Here is a 6000-nt window from a genome sequence, read left to right as displayed (position 1 = left end):
AAACGAGGGCACTGTAATGGATTCATCTCATGTTTCTCCCCCCTCTGTAAAGGGCCATACATTTACAATATGGCAGGATTATCCTCTGTAGCCTCTTGAAGATACAACTACCAGACCTAAAACAATGCTCTATGCCACATCCTCTTGTGTATGGATACATGTACGCTGGCCTGGATATTTAGATGATTGGAGGGAAATGGTAGCCTTTAAACCTTCCCAGTGTAGCTAATAGGGGTACAATCATTTACTGAAAGAACCTGAAAGTACTTGCAACACACCACTGCACCCACTAATGGCAGAAGTCGGTTGTGTTAGAAGAACGTCTTAACCTGCACAGCAACAGTCTGTCCTCTCAACAGTCTGTCCTCTGCTTCAACTTCAACTCCTCCAGCTCCTCTGCCTCTTTATCTCAAGGCCACCACTCGACGTCGGACAGCTTACGGTAAAACAATGTGTACTGTATTCACTATAAGCATTAGCTCTAATCTGAAATCTGAACGGGTAAATGCTCCAGACAGAGCAGCCAGATGTCTGTTTAAGCGCAGAGTTCCCCACGTCTGTCCTGGATTAGTCTGGTAGGAAAACAAACCCAGGCCCCTGTGGGAGCTGAAGCCCCAGGTGCACGCGCGCACACACACACACACACACACACACACACACACACACACACACACACACACACACACACACACACACACACACACACACACACACACACACTTCCAGCCCAGCTTCCTATTCCCCTGACCCCCCCCCCCCTCAGGACACACAGCACCACGGCCACACAAGATTTAGGGAGCATGGATGTGGCAAAAGATTTGGAAAGTGGTGGTGGAGAGCTTAATGACAAAGGACTGTGAGCTGGATTGGGGTCATTTTATGGGACTGAACCTGCTTGACGGTTTTAACTGGTTATCAGGAAATGTCAAGTAGTTTTTAAGCTACCGCACTGTTGTATAAAGTCCCAAGGGTAACCAAAACAATGGAGGCATTTGATTTCCATTCAGCTGCCACTTCACCAAATGGTCTTTTTACATTCTACGAAATATCCACTGACATTGTTTCTGACATCTTTTGATCTGCAGTCAAGTAACAAGTCAAACCATTTTCATGCAAGGTATTCATTTATTGAGCCAAGACAGTCTCATGCTCTATCCAAGGAAGACCACAAGGGACCATGTTTACAGCCAACAGGTTCATCTGTAGACTGTCTACCATTTCCCCACATGTTTTTTTTTGCTTTCTTGGATAGTAAGGAAAAGGGGCTGCGAGAGGTAACGACGTGCAGCAAAGGGCCACGGGTCGGATTCGGATCACCCCCAACTCACGCAATTAGCGTTAATTGACTGAAGCGGATACAATCTACAAATGAGAAGCTGGCTAACAGCTTTCACAGTGCACTTGGTTTTATGGGGGACAACTGAGAGCTGTGAGGTCAGAGCGACATTTTACTGACAACATAAAAAGAAGGCGTGAACATTACCGGTATAAATGTTGGCAAGAGGTGACAAATATTTCTATGTGCGTATGAAGATGGATATTAACACCACAGTGTAAAGGGTGCCTTTGTTTATTTCTAATTGTCTCTGCTACAATAGTGTGTGATGAAGGATGGCCAGCAGCCTGTTTGCTTCCTCACTTCCCACAAACCCCCTGCTGGTCTCCCAGGGATACGGATGGCATATTAGGAATGATGAGGCTGTGGCAGATGGGTACGCGCCCTCTCCATGCCCACTTGCCTTATTTGTGTCACGGGCTGGTGGGGCAGAGCGTCATTATCTGCTAAGTGGCTTCTTCTCCCGCCATGTGCAGCCGGGTCTCTGCTCTGAGAGGAAGGGGGGTGAAGGGGGAGAGATGGAAAATACGGGCAGATCGAGAGATGGGAGGAGAGAGAGAGAGCGCATGTCGTCCGCCTGTGGTTCAGGTAATCAGTGTGAGTGCAGACCCGTGCCCTGCTGTCTGCACACAGCCGAGCCTCGGGAGGCTGTTGTCTTTTAGGCAGTCACGCTTCGCAAAGCTGCAATCCATTTAAAGTGGCGCTGAATTAAAGGCCCGTGATTAATTTGAAGGGGTCCACCTCCCGGCTCGACGCTGGGAGCCTAAAAGGTAGCCGTTAATATCCAGGAGTCAATGACCCGAAATGGCTAATTAATAAACGTCTGAATTAATCAGAGGGAGGATGCGTCGCCGGAGTTGCATGTAAGCGCCAAAATGGGCCTTGGTTCATCATCAACCCCAACTGTGACTAATGCGGGGAAACGGCCGCCGTGAACGCCGATGGCGGCCCGGCCCAGCGCTAACGGCCATGTCGTGGGATTTGGCTAACAAACGGTGATAGGCAGAACACATTGTGGGATAAAAAAACAAAACCCTGCTGCAGGACAAATAAAATGAGACAATGCGCTGCAGCGTGCGTGCTATCATGAATTGGCCGGGCATCTTCCAGCATGTGGGAGCATAAAAACACACAGTAACCAAGGAGAGGACGCAGAATACACAAGCCACTGTGATAAAAATATGCCATGTTCTGAGGAAGGCTGTAGCCAGGCAACAACACAGAGAAACGGCAGGGGACTGGAAAACAAGCAAAAATAAACCTTGCTATTTATCAATGTCCACTTCGGCATCAACACCGGGACAGTCACACCCTAACTGGCCTCAAGACTCCATTTATTTTTTATAATTTGGTGAGTCATTTCACATTTTGCACCTTTTTTGCACCACAGCTATCCTGAGTAAAGCATGCAATACTGGCTGTTTGTAGACAAACTGGATCATCTGGACAACTGATCAGTGGAATGTGGCCAGAGTGAGCCTGTCGTATATAAACAGCATAAGACTGCACGTGTCTTAGGTTAGATGAAGACAAAGCATAAACACTATATGAAAATGGTAATGAAATTTTACCAAAGCTCAAACAATTGGTCCTGTCAAACTCAAACATGACGTTCATCAAAACTAAACTTGTCGATCAACTTTCTTCACAATAGTAAGATGAGAATATCGATATCAACCCCATACCTGTGCATTAAGTACAGAATCGGGGCGGGGACATGTTTAGCCTAGCTTAGCATTGAGACTGGAAGCTGAAGGAAACTGCTAACCAAAAGGTAAAAGAAAATAAATCACTGGGCAACGCCCCTAAAGCTCACTAATTAACCAGTATTCTTACTCTCAATTAAAAATAACAATCTGTGCAACTATTTATTTCAATCTAATCACGTCCCAAACCAGAAGAAATAGTTCCAACATGTTAGGATCAATAGCAATCCGTTAGCCTATTTTAACATACAGACCGGAGGCTGGGTTAAGCAGCTGGCCTATGAATATGTTTTCACATTAAATGAGCCATCTGTTTCCACCTGCTAACAGTATGTGTGCTAAGCTATGCTAAACACATCCTGAAGGCAGCAAATATAACAGCATGACAGTTAATTTTAAAAATGTGGCTCTATGTTTTTCTTAACACGTACATTCCGTAAGAACCTCCCAATAGAGTCAACTAATTACCATTTTTTCAACATTAGAGAATAAATGAGCGGTTTACCTTTAAATCTGTTAAAATAATTGGAAACAGTAACTATCTATTAAGGTTTGTTCAGATTTATTTACGATACTTTGAACGCCTCTGCAAACCTATTGTACAAACTATAGTCAGTGATGACACCGAGATGAGATTAAATATCGTACTAGTCTATTAGGAGCATGATATGATGTAAAATGACATTCACAATACAGTGGAAATAAGCCCCATAATCAGATTTACATTCAGAACAAGTCTGGCTCACAAGAAGCAAATACTGATGTATGCAAATTCAAACCATCACTAATAGTATTTCAGGATTGAAACTGGTAGAAAATGAAGCATGAGAAATAGAAAAATAGAAAAAATGTACTGCCACAGCAACAATTGCCTGCTGAAAAGTCATGTTTTTTAGTCCAGTCAACCTTTGTTAGACATGTGAGAACAGCTATATTCATAATAACTGCAAAGAATATTATGGTTTTACTTATATAATAAAACTATAAAATAAAACTTGTATTCACTGAATCTCCTTCACATTGCCTTTTTGTTGAAGTCGTCCACGTTGTTGGATTCACTTAGAATAAAGAGAACGTGTGGACGTCATTTGTCTTTAATGCATAATGTGATGAGTGATGTCCTTGCAAACTTCCAAACCAAAAACCTTGAGCCTATGTTCAAATTTGGCCACGAGGACAGTGAAACTTAAGAGTTTTACTGGACCCAAAACCGCAAAATGACCTGAGGGATGGAAAGAATTTTAGCCTCACTTTCATACAATGAACTTCAGCCCCTCTTTTTGCTCCTTTTGTATGTCATTACGCTGTTACTCTCCTCCCCCCTTCTTTCTGCCTGCTTGGCTGCCTCTGGAGATTTATTCTCACCGATGTACTTCTATCAAGAAAAAAGTTCACTTAAGGGGGTGACGATATCGGCCTGAGAGTTATTTCATCTGGACTTTTAGTCTTGAAATCTTAGGGAGGGGAGGAAAGCTGCTGACCTGGACTGGGGAGAATGATGAGTGGTGGAAAAAAAAAGCACTTTGAGGAACTCCTGAACCTGACCAACACCTCCTCCATGTAGGATCCAGAGGTGGCTGAGGTAGTCAAAAAGCTCATCCAGGAGTGGATGGGTACAATGTGTACAGCAAAGCCTATAGCGCCAACTTCTTACAAAGCTATACGTAGTCTAGTTCAATCACTCCTAACCAGTTGATGGAACACATCTGACACATTTCAAAAGTTTGCTTCAAAATTGGTTTGACATTTAAATGGAAAAATGTGTTTCAGCAGCTTACTGACTGGTCCCTAAACCAGAAAGTCAGGAAGTGTTGTTATTTTCCCTCTAAATACATTTCTTGTCGTGTCTCTGTACATTGGTGAACTCATAGGGACCCAGGATTAGCATCAACTCTTGGCTAAAGCAGAAACTTCTCAATTTCCACAAACATGTCTTTTCCTCACTTTGTGCCATCCAGAGATTCCACTTTTATGGAATTGGGCGACACACATTCACTCTGACCACACTGCTAAGCTATTAAAAAAAAAAAAACTTCATCAAAAACAAGTTTAGGGTTTAAAAAAATGGAAAACATAGTAGTTTACACTGTAATAGTAGTTAACACCCAGATATTGTTTTTCTTACAGCACTGATGTACTTCTAACCATATACATATTACTCTGACATAATGCCAATGGAAGTCTCTCGCCAGCAGAGGTATAAGTGGCTTAACCTCCGGATCGGCCAAGTTTAATTTCAGTTGAGAGGTTAAGTGGCTGAAATTGGAGCTCAGCAGATAATCTGTTGAAAACCTATTCCTGTGAAGGGAAATGTAAGGCAGTGTTCTCCTCAGCCTGATCTCTGACCATCAAAGATCTGAGGACCCGCACTCTCTCTGCTGGGACGCCACCGCCAGGCGTTTCAAATCTGATAAGAGGGGACTGAAAAAAGAAAGAAAGAAATTCTGGTGAGTTCATGTTGCCCGGATCATAGAATGTAGCTGAAGGCAGAGTCTGACTTAGGAATATATTGCTGCCATTCCATCATTTGTAACGATGTCTTTATGTCCTTGGAAAAAAGACACCAGTGATGGTGTATGAAAAGATAAAAACGAAGCACTTCAATTATGAGAAAATGAAAAAGATGGAGGATAATTTCGCAAAGTGAGACTCCTCCACACCAGTGTCTGTGAACAATAACACCAGGGAATTCCTCCTCATCTAAAATTCCTCCTTAAATGCCTCCATTAGGCCCCGAGGTATCGGAGCTGTGATCTAGGCTTTATTGCTATTCTTTTATGGCGATAGGTCGACCATCAGAGGTAAGCGGTCCCGCTGCGAGCGTCACTTTCAAAGGCGGTGGGCCGAGACGACAGGGTGACAGCAGTGGCACGCCCCGAGGCAGTCACCCGCCTCGTTCATTTGCTTAATATCCGCGGACATCTGTTTAACAGGCGGGCTGATACTACATCTTACCTA

The sequence above is a fragment of the Cebidichthys violaceus genome, unplaced genomic scaffold, assembly GCF_023349555.1.
Source record: "Cebidichthys violaceus isolate CVI_PGR_0920_01 unplaced genomic scaffold, fCebVio1.0.p SCAF_14, whole genome shotgun sequence".
NCBI lineage: Eukaryota > Metazoa > Chordata > Actinopteri > Perciformes > Stichaeidae > Cebidichthys > Cebidichthys violaceus.
Note: the sequence above shows the minus strand (reverse complement) of the source record.